The 20256-nt window shown below is 41.5% G+C and overlaps 1 long non-coding RNA gene across 1 annotated transcript; it reads right to left on the bottom strand.

Moving 5' to 3' along the window:
- Positions 1 to 513: 513 nt before the first annotated feature.
- LOC148380668 (uncharacterized) lies at positions 514 to 12990 on the bottom strand. The gene is made up of 3 exons (XR_015854591.1): positions 12895 to 12990; positions 896 to 1049; positions 514 to 797 (listed from the first exon to the last, which is right to left on the bottom strand). It is a non-coding gene; the product is annotated as an uncharacterized LOC148380668 (long non-coding RNA).
- Positions 12991 to 20256: the final 7266 nt, after the last annotated feature.

Here is a 20256-nt window from a genome sequence, read left to right on the forward strand (position 1 = left end):
ACGTTTGCACTCTGTTTGCAAAGGCTAAACTTATTAGTGTCTTCTTAATGCCTCTAAGTGCAGATAGCATTAAGAAATACGGGGTAATGATGATTTGTGTTCTCTTCATCCAGGCAGAGGAAGAAGAGTCCACTTATGCCACATAAGTGTTATAATTGGCACCTTATTGCATTAGAGGGAGAATGCATTGTGTGATTTCCTGGGTGTCATTTTTGACTAATGGATTCTTAAGAATAGTAATCTAATTGCTGTCATTATTTCATCTCCGCTGTTTTCAGGAAAAGCAAAAAAAAAAGTAGCAGCGCTGAAGCACTTAAAACGCGGATGGAAATTAATCTGCACACCTTGTTACAAAGAAGACTTTAATCAATTCCGGACTTGTAATTTTCCAGATGGATTTTTTTTTAATTTTCTTTTTTATTCATGATAGTTTATTTGTGTGTGATTACAGTGAACAAGTTATTAAGCCTGATTTTTAGGATAAATAGGGAGATGGTAATTCATGAAGCTCTTTAATGATAATAGCATAACAATAAGAAAATTTGAGTACTTCAGAATAGAGGCATGGTGGGCCACTGCTTAGCACGTCCGCCTTGTGTGGCGTTTGTATGGTCTCCCCGTGCCTGCATCGAAACCTCTGACCCAAACTGAACATGTACACATGTTGAATGACCTTTTTTCTTTTTAATTGTTCTTCATGCACAAAGGCGAGCAGGCGAAGTCATTCTCTGACCTCCTGATCATGTTTTCAGGCCACGGATGTGTTGGAATGTCAGACTGATGGTCAGGAGGCTGTCCTATTGAATAACACACACAGCAGAAGGCTAGAGAGACAGTCCAACACACAATAACCCCTCCCTTCCTAGCGTCACCCGACTGTCCTCCCCACTCTCACCCTGCTGTACTCCCCCATCCTCCAGGGAGAAAGGGCTGACTCGCATTCAGCATCTCTCAGCAAATACCGAATGAATAAAAGAAAGGAGACGTCCCGTTGACAGTCAATGTCTGTGCTGCCAGGAGCCAAAATAACTGTCAGCAACTGCTGGGGACTGTCCAAAATGCCACAGAGAAATGAAAGATTGACAAATAAATTAATAAATATCAGATTTTTTTTTTTTTCCCTCCAATTGAGGACAACAAAAAGTGAATAAGACTGAGTTGCCTGCTTTGAACCAACCTTGAACCAAATCAGTGCAAAGCTACTAATACAATTCTAATTGAAGGTTAAAGCTGCAAAAATTGCACACACTTCACACTTTACAAAAGTCTGTCAGGTTGTTTGAATAACATCACATGATCATTTCAAGAGCCACTTGAACACTAATCGCATGCATATCGAATGTATGAAGATGCAGTTTGCTTTTAAGTTAAATAAAAAGCAACCCCTCGCCGGTTCTGCACAATGTGTGGGTGAGGGAAGAGGATGAGATAGTGTGATAAATTGCCCACCCTTCCTCTACCTCATCCTTGACTTAGAAAAATACCGTCTTGGTGTTTTAGGTCAGCTTCTGACAACTATTAGGCGAAGTGAAATAGATGGGCTGTGACCTTATTTCCTCCCTCAACCTATATATTTTTTGTCTCTGCCTTCTTAACGTGTGAATTAAAAAGAAATGATTTACTCGTTTTTATGGGGTTGCTGGTGGGGGGAATCAAAGGCTTGATTAGCAGATGTGTCCTTTTACCTCGCTTCATTTTATGTCCCACTGAATATTTTCATGGACGCTGCTATTGATCTCTCCGTGCGGTGGAGGTCGAGCCAGCTAATTCCCTTTTTCATTACAGCAAAGACCCCTGAATTCTCTTCGTAGATCTGCCTCTTTCAATGACATGAATATAAGCCTGCGCTGATGGGGCCCGGTGTAAATGTATTAGCCCCCGTGCCTGTGCCCCGAGCTCGGCCAGCCATAATTATGTTAGGAACCAATGAGACAGCTGGGAAATCAATATGCTAAGACAGATTGGGTGGAGATGTGTGGCCAGTGGAGTGGGAATAGAGAGGCCTGGCAGCTCCCTGCGGTGTGAAGGGGCTCCAGTCGAAGATTAAGCCATAGACTTAGCATTTACTGCTAGAATTCCCTGCCTGAATCTTGTTAGCGTTTAAGGAAAGATCCCTGTGAGCAGTCGGTGTTTCTCGCAGATGGAGGCTTCGCTCGACAGCGGTGTGGCTCATCATCTTCAGAGCCCGAGCGGGGTGGGGAGGGGGGGTCGCGTTTAGGGTTAAAGGTACATCTCAACATTGTCTAATGAGCCGAGGACTCTAATCAAACTAGGTTGACGAATCGTTCGGGTAACATTCCGGGTGATGAGATAGTATATTTGAATGTTACAGTGGAGTCTGAAACTTTGGTGTCTTGGGATATGCTGCCGCCTTTTGGTCCCTAGAATTTTGTCTTTCTGTAATGCCAGGCACGGGTGTGAAGTTTGACACTCAGAAAATCCACATCTTGCCCTGTGGTGCTGAACACAATTGTCTCTGTCACAACAGTATCCATCGGACTGTGGCATGCCGAGTCATGCTTCATCCGATTCTATGTAAAAGGCAAATGTCGGATCTCATGTTATGCCTTTGATAATGGCAAATGCTGAGGTCTTCTGTGCAAAAGGCAAATGTTGAAACATTTTACATCTTCTATGTAGAAGAGGTTTATATGGCTTATGATCCAGTAACGTTAATTTCCCAAATTAACATAAGTTTGCCTCTCTTAAAGCAGTTTGTCATGTGTCGTGTCCTAAATTTTTAACACAATCGTACACATGATGGGCAATCCAAGTTGAATCAGAATCTAAGATTGTCAGAAGGGGAGAATCAGAGCTAAAATCGGGCCAATATTCCTGCTGTGTAAAACATTGCAAAATCATAAGACCTTAAATCAAGCGGTCCAGAATAGAGACAAAGGCGTGCCTTGATTGGGTAGTTCAATTCAAGTTGGCCCGAGACCTTGGAAGATGGAAAGGGCTGCGGAGATTTTGGGAGGGGTGATGCATCTGTTATGTACCCCAATCAGCAGCCACGGAGGCAACGTCCGCTAACAATGGGCGCCATCAGGCCAGGCAGTGGAGTCACAGGCATAAGTGCACGCAATAAGTGTGCAATTTCTGCCCATATGACCATTCTGACACAATTGCTCTAATTTTCCTCCTTTGAAATGACTGATAAAAGACTTGGGTAATTGCTGCAGAATTTCCTTCATGATCCGTGGGGGGGTGGGGGGGTGGTGGAGAGACGAGCACGTGTGTGTACATGTTTGTGTGTGTCTATCAGGAAGAAGTGACACAGCCGCAGGGCCTGAGGATGGAGACTGGAGTGTCAGTTTGTGAAAAATCCCAAATTAATACTTGTCATTTCTTCTCTCCTTCTCTGCTGTCCTCTGCTTCCGCCGAGGATCTTATTAAGTAGCGGTAATTTGTCCTGACAATGTATAGGCCACCATTAAATCTGAGAAATTCTTACTAAAGATATCCAAAGCATGCGGCGTTGGGTTAAGGTGGCGCTTGAGTTCAGTTCGGATCCAGTTTGGACTGGGAAACGCAGATCTGTCTCTTGTGGATGATGACATCTTTGCTACTCAACACTGGTTCATGCTTACGTCATGCCAACGTGCGGTGAACTTCCTTCTCTTCTCACAGCCATCTCAGACCACCATGCTCACTAAAAGTTGAGAAATACTCTTGTGGACATTTTCCTCACATATTAGCTTTGTGACTGGAAGCAAATACTAACACTAACAAGTTCCCTGACCACCTTCTTGGTGCACACGGCCATTGAATACGTGTGTGTGCGCTCGCTTGCTGTTGTGTGATGCCGAACTCTGATTGCTTGGCTCTAACCAGTGTCACTCTTCACTATGAACTTGTCCTTTGCAATCAAGCCTCTTTTATCTGATCCCTCGCTTTCTGTGTGTATCCGTGTACGTGTGTGTATGTGCTTTTGTGTGTTTGCCAGCCATTTTATTGGAACGCTGTGTATTCCGGGCCGTGTCTTCACTTGATTGGAGTTCAGTTACAGCGCTAGATAGAGTGCGAGAAGACGAGCGAAAGGAGAAGGAGGGAAATGGATGAGAGAGTAGTACTTTACTGACTTTACTAACTAACCGGTTTCAATCAGCTTCTTTGAAATAGCACGAGTGTGTGCGCCAACGCAACTTTGTCTATTTGTGTGTACGAGCGTGTGAGACACACTGTGACAGAGTCCTGAGGTGCTGATTCCAATCGAGGTATCTACCAGTGCCTGGGTAATGCTGGCTAATAGCTTAATCAATACTTATTATGGCTCTATTGGTTCACTAAAGTGAGAACAGAACCAAGCAGCACACAGTGGCTCAATGGAGGGGAAAAAAAAGAAGGTCTTCTGCTGATCCAGACGGACAGCATAACCTCTCTCCTGGGGTTTTCTTATTCAGGAATCCAATTTTCCCCCAATGTGATTGATGCGGATTGGATCCAGTGGAATACGGCTAACTCTTTTAGCTCCCCCAATAAAACGCTAATGGCCTCGTCCCTGATTTTCCAACTTTTCACTCTCCATCTGAACTGCTTGTACGCAATTAGTGCTGGCAAGGCAGTGGGCGATCAAGGAGCTCAAGTGATGGGGAGAACGTGTAAGAGCGGAGGAGTAAATGGGGGAGCATGAGGCAGCAAGAGAAGAGCTGATTAGTCAGAGATGTCGGGAAAAATAAGACTACTCGGTCACGACGTGTTCTTACAGCACCGTTGTGAAGGTAAATTAAATAAGATGGGTGCGATTTAACCTATGTTGAAATAAAGCTAGGATCGAGTTTACGTGCCCGATGAACCAAGGCCATGATACTTTTTAATGTTACCCTGTTAGTTGAGGTGAACACCTGTGCCGTATTATGTGTGCGCTCTAACTTTGTAATTGAACTAATTCCAGTGTACAGAAATAGATGTGTTAATACTGTGAAATGCCAATGTCGTCACGGGCAACATTCATTATGAAGTCTAAACATCCATTTGCGAGAAGGAGAAAATGATCAAATTGAAAACACACTCAAACGCATCACTAAATTTAATATATACTCTTCTGCAGTTGTCATTAAATCTGAGCGCTAGATGTATAATGATGTTGATTTAGCATATTATTATGCTGGTTTAATGATAATCTAAATTGGAAAATGAGCACTGCGGTAGTTCATTATCAAGCTCATAAAGAGAAGTAAGTGCATGTTCAAATTTTATGGAAAATAATAATTAGACATTTCCTATCCAGTAAACAACATCACAAGATGACTTGTGTATTAATCTCACGAGGCCATTTGCATTGCAATGAGTAAAACAATAAGGATTTTACACAAGATAAGTGAAATGTTTTAATCGTTAGGATGTGATGTTCACGTTTTACACAATAAACTTTATTGATCGCAAAGATTTACCGTCGGTCAAGGTATGTGTACAATTTTAAATTCAGTGACAACCTAGCGTGTGGAATATTCTGCATGTGCGGCGTGTAAAATGTGAATGGACTGATTGCAATAAAAAAAGTAGCACACGGATCTATCAAGCTCTTGTTTCTTTTTGCAGCAACTGGCCAGCCCAGTAAATGGGAGGCATTGATTGACAGATTAATCATACTGGTACTATGTGTGCATGTTTGTGTGTTTGCTGGATTCCGCTGATGGAGTGTGCACGTGTGAGTGTGTGTCCCCAGTGACCTTGACAGCTCCCCAGAAGGGTGGAAGCCACTTCTGAGACACAGCTGGCAGGTTGCAGCGACTCCAACTTACCAACACTTAACACTGTCTGCTCTGTTATTATCCACAGTCGGAACACATTGCAATATAACGTGTTACATATCCCTGGTATCATTATTAGTGAAGGGATATTTTGGTTCTACTGGTAATGCATTGCCAGTTAAAAGCCCCTACGAGGAAGCATCTTATTTAATTTATCTGGCAGAACTCTCTTTTATACTTTGCTGTATGGTAGCCAGGCTGACTATTCCCACCTCAGTGCTCCTGAGGGCCTGACCCTGAACTTAGTCACCTCCGACAGCTCCTCAATATCATCCAGAGCCCCCCAACCCGTGATCCTAGAACAGATATTTTCTTATCCTTCTAATGGTTAAGGTTAGGGAGTTGGTCCAGGGTAATCTGACCCTGAATCTGCTGTGGGAGACGAGTTCTTCCTCAGGCGGCTTGTGCTGCTCGACAAACACAAGAGGGAAGTGGAGAAGCGAGCCAGGGGGCAGTATGGGTCTAGCAACCCAGCCCTTTGAAAGGTTTGAAATTTTTTCGTACGATTTCGTCCATGTTCGCTTTTTGAACAGATAAATATGTGCTTACATAGTCTTGATAACATGTTTGCGCTATGGCGCTATGCAATTGATTATATTTGCACATAGATACATTTACACATGTGCATCTTCTTGTGTGTGTATGTGTTTGTCAGACTTGCAAGGGCGAAGGAAATGTCATGTTCACTTTGTGTTTGGCTAACCCTGTGGTCTCCGCCCCTAATAGCAGGGTCTATGGGGTGTAGACACATGCCAATATTCATTGGCAGTTAAATCAAGCTACTTAGATAGCATCTGTAAACAGGACTCAGAGGGCCTTGAATTAAACGGGAGGGCTGCAAAAAGTCCAGCTCACTGCAGAGATTACACACGTTCAATACAGGTTAATGGGCTTTTATTTTTCCCCCCTGCAATGAATCACTTGGATATTGGCAGGGGTCTGTTAGAAATCTCACATTTTCTATATTTCACCTGTGATGTGTAATCGCTGGTGATAGCTCACCAGAATTTAGTTTACGTTAGTAAAGGGAACAGTAGAAACATGTAAAATACTGATCAAATGCATGTTTGTTCAATTTTTATATTTTCATATTCCAGAAATAGTTATAATGTGATTTGTATGACATACTAAATGATGTATGACAGTTACAAAAAAAAACTTCATGCTTCTTCCTCAATACATATAACAAAATGTTCAAATCCAAAAAGAAACGGTGAGAAATGAATCTTTCAAAATGAGAATTCAAATTGTGCAGAACTCGGTGCACTTGATAATATGACACATTAATGGACCCAATTCATATTTTCCACCTTGCCTTCTTTTCCCCAAGTCATCTTCCTCTCTTTCGCCACTATGGCACTCTGCTCACCAACACTGATTCATAATCTATAGCCGTGCCTCGGAGACCAGCAGCTATTGATTTAACGCCTACAGTAATCCAGCGCTGTATCCGCTGCTTGTTAGAGATGCTGAGGCTTGCAGAGCCAAGCAGAAAGGGAATTTAAGGCTGATGGAGAGCAGGAATTTTTCCACACCTTTTTTATTAGTAGAGATGAGAATTTTGGGACTGACTCTTTAAATTAGGAGTCGCGCTTAACAGACAAAAGGAAAAAAATAGGTTGTTATTATTAGTCTATACAGCTTATACGTGTGTGTGTGTGTGTGTGTGTATATATATATATATATATTATTTGTCAACTCAGCATATATATTATTATTATTTGTCTACACAGCTTCTAAGTAAGAAATGCAAATCTAATTTTAGAATCTTACATGGCTTCCTCTCTAAAAACAGATTAAAGATCTCAGTGAAAGCACACTGGATACAATTGTGGAGTCTTTCCAATGTCTGGCAGCTAAGTAAGCCTTGGACATATTGCTAGAGCGTGCTAATCATGCACGATACAAGAATAATAGACGTTGCCGCTTTCACTTCATTAAGCATCCAGGTAAGTGGATATGTAATTTAACTCTTATAATCAAATCCACCTCATTTGGTTTGGCCAATCCATCACGATAATGGTGACATTCTCTGCACACATATTGTATTCAAGCATGACAAGCCTATATAGCGACTTACTATTCCATTACAGACAATTACACAGTGTGGGCCTTTTGTTCTTTTGCCAAACAAAAATCTGATTATGATTTTGAAATGATCTTTCAAACCTGAATAGGCGCACAGGTAATAGTGATAAGGAAAAGTAAAACAAAGAAAATGATTCTTTTGGTCTCAATCATGATGACAGGCGCGTTGAAGAGGACTATTTATCTCAATTGGGTTCAGGTCATCAGCATGGGGCTACACACGAGCTCTGACCTTCATTAAGCTGGCCAAATAATTAGTTGACCTTGGTTCATAAGCACTCGGCGCTACACGCACACATGCGTGTGCTAGGGTTTGTGGCCTCTAATGAAAAGAGGGGCGACGTACAAGGCTGATTGCTTTGTTCTGATGACATTCTCCCTTAAGTAGCACACTTGATTGATGGACAGATGAGCAGGGAGATGAAGGTGGACTGTTATTTCCGTTATTTCTATATTAGTCATAAAATATACAGATAATTGTCAGATCAGTAGAAAAAGGAAGCAACCACAAAAATGTAACACACCGTTGGACCACTAGGGACATGGATATGCTTGTAGTCAATCATGGGTTGCACAAATCAATTGACTGTTTTGTCAATAGCTACTGAGTTTTGAAACAATAAACTTGTAAGGGAGAGCAATATTTTTATCATGTGCTTGTGTACTTTATGCACAGTCACATCACCATGACCAATACACTAATCTCTGCTGTTCTCCTTTGGCTACAATGAGCTGAAGAAGGTTAACTTCACCTTGCAGGGTAAATAGAAGAATGAAGCGGAATGGCTGTCTCGGACGGGGCTATAAAGAGTCGTTATTAACTCAACTTGATCGCACATGTGGAGATTTATAAATGGTTGCTGCTTTGAAGTGACTTTTACTGACGCAAAGAGTCGCACAAATCAATAGACATTTTGGGGGATTAGGAAGACATTTTATGCAGTGGATATGGTTTATAATTTTATTTACTCCTTTAGGACACAAACTGATTTGAAGGATTCAATTTGCTTCCCTGATACTTAGAAGTGCCTGCAGCAAATGATACATAGTGTATGTTCAATTTGCAGAACTATGAAACAAATTGCTTGTCAAAAGTACTGAGGCATGACTTCACATCAGTCTAATTCTTGGTCTTTGGGTTTGAAAGATTTGGAACACAGCACTAATATATTCGAGCATGAGTCACAGGACAATTAAATGAAATTGCTGCTTTTGTCACAATTTTCGTCGGAGTACAATCTAATCTGAAGCCATTTGAGCAAATAAAATGATATTTACCGCATCTTCTCTTACTGGCTTTCAAAATTAGTCTTTGGGGGGGAATAAATCAATCGAAAATGCCAGTTTAGCAGCAGATGTGGGAGCTCTAACTTTTCTTCTTTGTGCGTCTGCCATGCAATACCCCCCCCCCCCCCCCCCCCCCCACTCATACAAATTGAGGAAGCAGCAAAAGGAAGGTGCTCACCACCAACAGGGAGGGGTGGAGACCTAGTGGATGTTTATCAACTACTTGTGCTTGCAGGCCGAATGCACCATTGTCTTGTCCGAGACGCTAACCTTTAGCGTCTCGCTGCGCTTCGGCGCATCTTACAAAGTTCATTGCGAGAAGAGAGTCTTGACCCTGTGGATGATTTGGAGGACTGAAATACCACTTTCATTTATTATTAATCTGGGCCGGCCAAGGGGAAGGCGAGCCGTAGCACTGTCATACCTGACTGGCTAATGTAAGAAGTGGCCATCTCACTGCAGCCCTGGGGAATCAAAGCCCATTACTGCTTTGAGAGATGCCCTAATGTCCAATGTGAACACACAAATACACACGGGCACACACACATATATAGCAGATCAAAACATTAGGACGAGCGTGAGATGTCCAACCACACAAAAACACACTCAAAATAACGTGTGTCGCAATGTTTGTTGGAGACCACTCAAAGATGTTTTTTAAAAAAAGGGCTTGAGTTTTACATTTGAGAGCCTTTCGCAAGTGGGAATCAAACATTTATAATTAATAATTAAAACCTGGCCTTGTTATGAGTTTTTTTTAAAACATGTTGTTTATTGTTCCTGCCATTAATGGGTTAAAATTTAAAATATTGTGTACTTTTTACGGGGGGGAATCATTTAAAAGTAATATTTGGAACTGCATGTTGCAATCAGACAATGCCAAAAAACTAATAGATATATATACATACACTAGTCATGTTATATATTACATATATGCACCATCTAGTCATACTACAGGCTTTGATTTAAATGTTTTTAACATCAGGTTGATGGTGTAGTTAGGTATAAATAGGAATCGTTTTAAACTCAACTAATGTAATGGAAATGTGTGTGTATGCGTGTGCATTTGAGGTGGAAAATGCGGCAGCTTAATGACCCAACAACTGAGGTGTGGCTAATGACGCATGTGTGTATGAAGTACACAGCCATGTGTTTTAATGGCAGGGGGATTCCTATCAATACCATAGATTGGATTAATATTTCAGAGTTAATGTTTTTGTTGAAGAATTTGCAAAACAAACATGAGGCCAGGCTTCACAGTTGCCTGTGCAGGAAAATGCAATTTTCTGCGACTTATTTGCTCATCTTTTTAATTAAGAACATAATGGGTTTATAGATTTTTGAAAGATGAATTCTTATTGACATTTTTATAATTACCCATCTTTATTGCTTTTCATGAACATAATCGCCACGGCTCATTTATTCCCACAAACCCTCAGGATATTAGTGGAATGGTTTCATAGGATGTGCCATATCAATGGCCCCTCTCTAAATCAGAGCTTTTCTTCCTCATTTATACAAAATCACAAAGCACACTTATAAATGCTCACTTTGAAAACATCCAGACAACGGTTATATTTAAAAATAATGCAACACTGGCAAGATTGTACGGTCAGTCAAGGGAATCAAGAGGCAAGACGGGTTTGGGCACACTATCCCATATGTCAACATACCATCAAATGTGCTGCTTAAACCCTCGGGCCAGTTCCGCATTAACGCAAGTTAAGAGTCAGTGCACAGACTATAGACACAAATACACATCAGCAAAAACCCATTTAGAAGAGCTAGCAAAAAAATCTGCAATGACTGCTGGCACGTTCAACTAAATGTTAATGAGATTCACAGTGAATTTAGGCATCCTATAATATAGTTGGAGAATATTTGTCTAGCATCATCACCTTGAACCACTCTAAGGAAAACATGCAATGGCTTTGTCTCGAAATTGGAGGTCAACCTGGCAAACCTTTAAGTGAACAATTTCCCAGTTCCAGTGACAGACAATATCCAGGGAAATTGCCCCTTATATATTTGCTCTTGTTAAATTTATGAATGCTTCAAAAACTGTGTATTAGTGTAAATGTAGGTGGCAATCCCAGCACACTGTGCGATATTTTAGTCAGTCACAGTCTGTGGCGCACTTTAAAAGGCTGTGTTTACACTTGGATTGGTAGCATGAAGGCATATCCTGACAGGACCGCATTTGTCTTGAAATAAAAAAACAATTCCAGACAAAAATGTCATCAAAAAAATCTGAAATGTAATTTTAAAGCAGCATACACATGCTGATTTCTACTTAGAATGGAAACTTGGTTCATGAACAATCATTTGTCTGACACGGGGAATTTCCAGCACAAGAAATTAAATGAACTGAGGTACTAACAATTTTCATCTGCACCACGTTTGTTTTAACTCAACTAAAACTCCTAAGTGAACACGGTCATGGTTTTGTTCAAACTATTTGTGTAATGCTTCTATATATACAAAAGACGATAAAATGCATGACACTGGAATGATCGGAAAAGCATATCATTGGATTTACCAGAGTGTGGATAGGTGTTGGCCCAACTTGTCTGGCTCTGTCAAGTCTCCCAAAACTATAAAAGCAGCTTGTTTACATTTTGTCTGCGTGCTATGTACAGTTAGTGTGGTCTGAGGGATATTTTTGCTATGACTGCTACACATAAGAATATGCTCAGCAGATGTTAGCTGGCCCATGGCCTTGTTAGCTCCGCTCGAAACAAAGCACACAAACTACTGACACAGTAGTTGTTCAAAGTTCACATGGGGTCATTCAGAGCCTGAAAATTAGAGTGACACAGCCCGGACCGCCTCCAATGCCCAACATGTTTAGAATTGGAGTGAATTTTTACCTAAATATTTCAAAGTCGGAATCCATTGGCATTCCTGTTATGGGTAGATTTCAATATAAATAACACATCAGTATAATAAGAGATCAATCATATATTCGATGAGTTGTTCAGTCACTTAAGAACAGTAAGATTTTTTTCCCAGCTTTCTTTTTAATGACTTCAGTGAATAGCCTTTGACGAGTAATTCACTGTACATTATTTTATTTAAATTCGCTCCATCGTTTTTTTCATAAGTCTGGTGAAGAAATGTTGACTGTCAGCCCTCGCTCAGATGCACCAAAGCGTCGGCATCATGACACAAAGATTTAGCAAAGGCGCATCAGCAAGCGGCAACGTTTCCTGCTGCCGTGCAACCGTTCAAATCCAGCCCGTCATGTAAATAACTTGTTTCAGTGTGCTTTCAATTAAAGCGGAGGACAAAGTGCCATTGCGGCCTTTTGATGGATGAGCTTAGATATTGGAGTGTACCGCTGGATGACAAAACGTTCCCGCACTCCACCTCAACTCCTCTTTCCTATTGATTCCCCGAGCAGTTATTCATCAGGGCAGTGGCCACTGTCAGATCAGCCGCTCCTTCTGCTCTCAAAACACATTTTCCACAGTTATTGATAAAGCTATTTGACCTTTTATTCAAATGTGTGTCTGTGTGTAAGGCGCACACATCTGTGTTTTTCTTTCTCTTTGCCTTTGCCAGAGGCTTACACATCATTGCTGCTACACCAATAAAGTCAGGCTGTTTTGATTAACGGCAAATGAGTAGGTCTATTCTTTGCAGATGTCGGCTCGAGACGTACTGCGCTTTGCTTTCTTGCTTCCTTTCTAAAATAAACCCCAAACCTGTTGTTACACTTTGGCAAAGCAGTTGCATACAATTCATACACAATGTGGTATCTTACCTTATGACACCGGAGAAATGTGTGTGTCTGCAAAGTTCTTGATTTGGGTAACGTTCCATACTTTGGGACAATTACAAGTTGTTGGTAAACGCTTGCTATGGCGCTAGCAAAATCTTGACTCTTACAACACAACCAGCAAGCAGCTTCAAATGATGACGTTGCAAGTCTAGTACATTTTTTTTCCCCAACCCTTTGTCTTTGTCTCTCCAAAGAATAATTAGGGGAAGGGCCGAGGAAAAGGTTTAGGATTAAGATCAAGGAATGGAATTGGGCTTTTATGTCTTGGAAATTTAGGGTTGAACGGTTGAATGAGGTTTGTAGCTTATGATTCATGCCCAATTAGACCATACTTGAGTAGGATTAAGCTTGAAGGGACTTTACAGGTGGGAAATCGGTCGACAAGTTCTATAACTTTTTTAATTAGTGGTCCAGACATGGCTGCTGAGATTTTGTTGCTACTCTCTCATTTCTTATCTATCATTAATCGGTCTCAGGTAGTTCGATGAGGGCCGCAACACATTTGATTCCAATGATCAGGTTTGTTATCCAGCTTCTGCACACCTTGCTAATTATCTGAATCAGGTAAATTGATTATCCAGCTTCTGCAGACCTTGCTAATCGTCTGACCATTTGAATTTGTTCCTCCTGGTCGTCAAGGGAATCCATACCTTCAACATAAGGCTTGGGAAAAGTTTTTGAGCTTGATTTGAACCCAAAACAAATGTCCTAATGTCAGTAATGCTGAAGAGTTACATTTTGTTACATTAGCATGTTTCTTTGCGGCAGCACAACATTTAATAACCATATCCATTGATTTCCCAGCAGACTGAATGGTTTGCACAATATGGACTCTGCCGATGTTTTTCAAGTGGGCGACTTTCCACTTTCCAGATGTGTACTAACCAATTTAGGAGGCCATATTCAGCAGACATGAAACATAACGCCAATCTTAACATTATTGAATGGTTGCCATTTTAGTCCTGTTGTTCAAAGTAGCAGCAAATATTGTGGGACCTCTTGGACGAATAAATGAATCACAGGGTTGAAGTTGTTTAAGACGCCTGATCAACACAAAGATTGAATTTGTGTTTGTGATGAGGCACAGCTGTTTCTCTCGTTCACATTTTATGAAACTGATGATTCGAGCTTGAGGCACGCCACTTTCATCCCGCAAAACTCTTGCCCATGTCTTTACCTTTCCATCAATTATTAAGACTAGATCTTGGAGTCAAAAAGTAATTTCCCTTAAAAGAACCCAGACAGAATTGACATAAACCCAAGCCTTAAAACGCACTCCAAAGCTCAGCATGTAGCAATAAAAGTGGAGGGAAAAAACTGAAGTCATTCTAAAAAAACAAAACAACAAGCCCATGAGCAACCCATTGAAGTGGGGAAGTGAAAAACAAGAGAGACTTAAGGTGACTCTAATCTTTGACTCCAAAGCCCGGGCACCCGCAAAAAAGTGGGAATGTAATTTCCCAGACTAGGAACATAAACCAGCGGTAATCTGGCCTGTAATTCCTCCTAGTCCTTAAATAAAAGCCTTCCATTTTAAGTCCTCAACCTCAATTCTTTCTCTCCTCCTCGCCCACCTTTAATAGGATTGGGTCGAAAATTGCTTTGTGAATCACTCCTCTCCATCTTACTGAAGGAAGAGCAGACCATCATGATTCAGAAGTGCTTAATTGCTTTAAATGAGCGACGCGAGTGGCCTTGAGCACGGCCGCCCGGCGTCGTCACCACAACCACGCAACAAATGCTTCTCCAAGGCTCCCTCGATGGCTAACGTTGCGTACAGTTGCCGACTGATGAGAAGAACGCTTGCATCAGATGACTCTCCGGGAGGGTCATAAGAGGGTTCAGGAGCATGAGGCCGTTGCTTGGATGTGGACCTGCAGGCGCTGGTGCGTGGGCGCGTCCTATCGACACCCCAGTAAGGGTCTAAATTAAAGCTGTGATGAATTGTGCCTGTCAGGGCAGGACAGTGGAGACACTCTGCGCTGTATTTCGCTTCTGATTATGTGCGCGGGAAAAGATAGCGAATATCATTAACGATATGTAGTGCTGTATTTTCATTAGATTTTGTCAGTCCCACAAGTGGACAGCTTCATAGCAGGATGATTTTTCATTTCAGGAGAAGATTAAACATCTTCAAGGCTGACAGCAAGGAGCATTGTGAATATTTTTTGGTGGTGTTTTCTCTCAGATACAGTGTGGTGTAAGGGATTTTCATTAATCTATAGATGCGGGGGGGGATCAGCCATCACTTGTGATGTTGCAATGTAAAATATCAAATCCCTGACAGCTTTATCATTGTCAGATGTTAACACAAGTAAAAATTAAATCATGTCAATCCAGAAACTGGAAGTCCATGCATGCACGTGCATCGTGTGGTTTAAATAGGATTTTCTGTGGGCAGTTTTTATGACAATATCAAACATTACAATTGAAATGACCTTTCTAGTCACATTTATGTCTCAAGTTGTCTTTCGCAATGTCTTCATGTAAAATCTTACTTGAGGGGAATAAGATCATCTACTTCCCCTTATAACTGAAGCAATAAGCGTCCCAATGCGAACTCATAAGAATTGTTTGCTACTTTGTTCAATCCAATCTTTTTGAATTGTTCCCATTGGAATCATCAGTTACCTCACAGTGACACCAATCACTGTGTATACAGTAGAAATTGAGCCAGAAAGCAATTTTATGGCAAGGAGCGTCACAACATTACTGGGTTATTGTGAGCTATTCTTGAAGAGATAAGAATTGGAAATTTTGGGTGGTTTCACTAGATTTACAAGAATGTGTTGTGTTTTCTTGGAAGCCAATACCTATATGGGTTCGCGCTCTTCTGTTTGCAACATCATTGTTTCCATGGAAATGGAATGTATATATAAAATGCTATATAGTGAATAAGGACTCACTTGGGATCTCAGATTTTCAGATCGTACTTCCTGTTAAATTCTCCTTATTGCAATGTATTTTTGTGTACATTATGGCTGCCTGGCTAACTCTAGTCTTGTGTATACTATACTCAACAATGTTTCAACCTCCAGTCATTGTTTTTGGCAAACTACCCGAAGCACTATTTACACCAGAGTATGTCATACTGAAAATGACATATGAAAGCGGTGCACATGAAAGCCCCAGGTATCCATTGGTCAGGAGGATATACGTTTATCCTCCCATAGCGATGGCCAAGTCTATGTTTACATGTTGTCTAATCACTGACCCATATCTTGTTTACCTGATGGAGGCGAAAGCTCAGTGTCGAGACTCCTTAAAAGTCAAAGCCGTGTTTCGGGGTGAAGGGCGGATAGCGCATCCAAACGTATACCACATGTTTTCATGCACATACACACTCACACACCCTCTACCAGCCGCAGGGCGCCATGGTTACCTTGGAAGTTTAACGTGGACCAGCTGGTGTACTTGGGTTGTGAAATTACATTGCAGACGCACGCGTATTCACACGCATGTGCATACACACACACACACACGTGTGCACAGGATCAAAGCGTGTTGGAGCTCTGCACAGCAGCCCTTATGCTCCTGCCTTTGGCTAAATGGACGACCAAACATTCCAGGCTGTCCAGCTCGGTAATATCTGGCCTGAAGCCTAATGAAGATGGACTGTGTTTATAATTCTCATGTTTGCTCTGATCCACCAATATAATCCCTTCTATACACAAAACACGGGGGCCAGAAAACACTTTGTTTCTTTCTATTAAAGGGATAAAAAGAGAAGGGGGATCGAGTGAAGTCCACTAAGGTTCAATACAGCCGCTTTGATTCGGCTCGGGTGGGTCTTTGCATTTTCCGACGCTGCGTCGTCATGTGATCTCAAACAAAAGAGAATGCACCGAGGGGATGTTTTTCTGCCTGTGTGAGACTTTGACACCTGCTTCACTGCAGCAAATTGGACTGGCTCACTCTCAAATGAGATTTCTGCCCACTGCACACGCGCTGAAAGAAAGGTCACCCATTACAACTATTCTACATGATTCACGGAGTTATCACATCTCGGCTTGCCTACCTTCACTTTAATTAGCTTTGGGGACCTGGGCAAGATGTATGTGCTTGTTTTGTGTGTGTTTGAATGCGCCGGTGATGCCTTCCTCTATACTTGCAGCAAAATGAAATTCCCACGTTGACATAGTGTGTTCCTTCTACACAACAAGGGAGACACAGACCACCATGCTATTGCCTGGCGTGATGTGATACTCATCTTTGGTTGCCATTCTATATTTAAGGAAGAAAGAATCAAGTGAATTAGACAAAATTTCAAGATCCGGATATTAACATTGGCCTGACATTCTGCTTTTCTGTCCTGCCATCATGAGTGCATAAATTTACACACAAAACAAAATGCATTAGCACCAAAAAGGGGTCCAAGGGTTTAATCAAGTCTCTGAGGATGACATCATTCCGTTTGGAGTCAAACCTATGAAATCAATAGCTATCTTACACTCAATGACAAAGTGTTCGGCTAGAGCTCATGCAGACACTACACCCGCAGGCTACTTTTGAATGTGTAGACGCATTTGTGGATTCTGTATCATTGGAGGCGATGCTTGCAAATGTATATCAATCAAGTGCATTTTTCAGTCGACATTTTATATTACATGAATACTGTATTTTCCAGACTATAAGACGCTACTTTTTGCAACCATGCGGCTTATAGTCCAGTGTGGCTTACCTATGGATTTTTCATAATTTTTAATATTGTATGATTTGTGCACATTATTTATATATGGAAATTAAACATTAAAACACCTGTGGCGTATAGTCCAGTGCAGCAAAACAGGATTTTCCCAAAATTTTAGCTTATGCGGTTTATATTCAGGTGCGGCTTATAGTTCAGAAATTACCGCAATCATTTGGAGGGATACTTTTTAGTTGAGTTAATTAACAGTACTCCTACTTGATTAAAACGCTTCTCTCTACCCGTCTTTAATTTCAATACTATGCAAAATAATGTGTGTGCATGTGTGTTGGTCTCAGTGTTGGAGAGCAAAACCTTATATTTTATTGCAGTCACGCTGTCCACGTCTGAAAACATTTCATAGGCAGTGCGAGGGAAATGTAAATCTACGTTTGCTGAATCAAACACACACACACACACACCCAACAAAAGAAAAAAACTCATCTCGTTTTTCGCTTATACGCACATAAATGCATTAAAATGGAAAATAGCTCACGCTGGCCTCGCCGCTGAAGGGGGCCCTAATATTTGTTTTCCCCTTCGCTGTAGTGTCCTCATCGCCAATGACCAAATTCATAATAATCTCCGCCTCGGAGTCCAGTGCTGCTTCCAGAATCGGCAATCACTGTCTGCAGTCATGTGGCCATGCTCTGCTTCACCAACGCTGCAAATCCAACCTGCAGGTTGCATGCTCAATTGTTGCAAGGTGACATCAGAGCATGGAAGGTGTAACTGCTAATCATCGGAAGGATCATGTGCTTAATTAAAGTCTCAGGCCAGTTTTCCAGACTTTTTTTTTTCGTAGTGTTTGAGTATGCATGCGAGTATGTGTTTTTTAGTTTATGTTTTTCTTATTGTATTCCTAAGATTTTCTACTTAATTGGTTAAAATGTTTTTTCATAACCCGCCCCCTCAGGTGCGTTACCTTAGGCAGTGTGCATGAATCATAAATCAGACCAATCATACCGCGGCAGTGATAGACTTTTACTCCTTCTTTGTTCTCACCTTCACATACTAAAGTGCTTAACAACGATATGGTGATAATAGGAAACACAAAATGATGGATGGATGTGCCTTATTTTTGTTGGTAATTTATAAAGAGAGGAGACATAAACTGTGTGAGACCTTTCTGCATCATCTTCTGACGTGTATGTGAGATTGTGTGTGTGTGTAATGCATGTGCATGCGTGTGTGCATGAGTGATGACTTCAAGCAACTGTGACCTCGCACATCACTCTTTCATGCATATAAAAAAACAGCCTCCTGCCTTAATATCCTCATTTAATGACTGGCCTCTCCGCAAAACCATTAACTTAATGACATCGCACTGGCCCTACACACACACACAGACACACACACCCAAAGCATGCAACTTGAGGCAGTGGTATTCTCTTCTCTCTATAATGAACATATGTATAATTAGGATGTTTCACTCTCTGTGTGTGTTTGTGTGCTTGCTTGTATGTACGGTGGAACGTGTGTTTATGTGCATGGGCGGGCGAGCGGGGGGGGTCACTGTTTCATCTTACTAATTCAAGGACAGTTCCTAATCATGCAAAGTGACTACATGGTCATATTACAGAAGCATATGCATTAACTTCCTACATGTTTACGTCATGACCCCCCCCCTCCCCACACACACACACACACTGCCTACACAGAGGCAATTTGTATTATTGAGCAGGTGACACAGTAAGATTTCATAATCTATCAGCAGTGTCACAGCACAGTTATGCAAGGTTGTGTATCTCTTGATATACTCAACATTGACGTGGCAGATTCAAGGCCACAGTTGATGACATCACAGCACAGCACCAATGGGGACCTGAGGACAAATAATGGCAGCAAAAAGGTCTGCATTTTATAAATCACAACACAAGCAATCAATGAACTAGGAGGATTTTATTTTTGTTTCATATGGACAGTATGTAGAAGTCGTAAATCATTGATATGCATGTTAAATTCAGAAAACACGTACAATCCAGTCAAGTACATGGACAGAAAAGAAATAACATAGAGAACCACTTATCTTGTAATATATATTCGTTGACTTTATCATATTGCATACTTATACGCGACATGGCACTACATACAAGCTGCATGGCGAACAATTCATAATTCAAATCAGCAGCGAATTCAGTAGATAATTCTCAACAGGATTCCCCCGTGGTGACAATTATTGAAAAACATCCAAGAGCAGCCTTCCACTATTGTACACACATACACACACACGCACTCACACAGCATCTACATCAATGTTGTCCCTCCAATTATAATTTTTAATATCCTGCTCCTCTGAGATGGAGATTAATGGCCAATCGCCATCATGAATTCCAACGTCATCTATTACCATCCCAGCCGTGGCCCCAGTCCGCACTAATTACATCCTCAAAAGCGATCTGCAACCCCCAAAGCAACCTTAAGATCAATCAATAATTTTAATTTTAAGATGTCCCCCTTCAATGGCGCTCCAATGCCCATGCCTCGTCCTCAGCTCCTTTCTGTCGCCTCCATTCGGGTCGCTTTGTTTCCCGGGTGCCGTAGAAGAAAGGCCGACGGCAAATTAGTGGCTGTTCTCGTCTGCATCTCCGTTTGATTCCTTCGTTTGTTTGTCCGTTTGTTGCGCCACCCATCCCCTTGTTTCTTGCTCGTGTCTG

This window comes from Syngnathus floridae, chromosome 20, assembly GCF_059516105.1.
Source record: "Syngnathus floridae isolate MCC-2025c chromosome 20, RoL_Sflo_1.0, whole genome shotgun sequence".
In the NCBI taxonomy this organism is placed as follows: Eukaryota; Metazoa; Chordata; class Actinopteri; order Syngnathiformes; family Syngnathidae; genus Syngnathus; species Syngnathus floridae.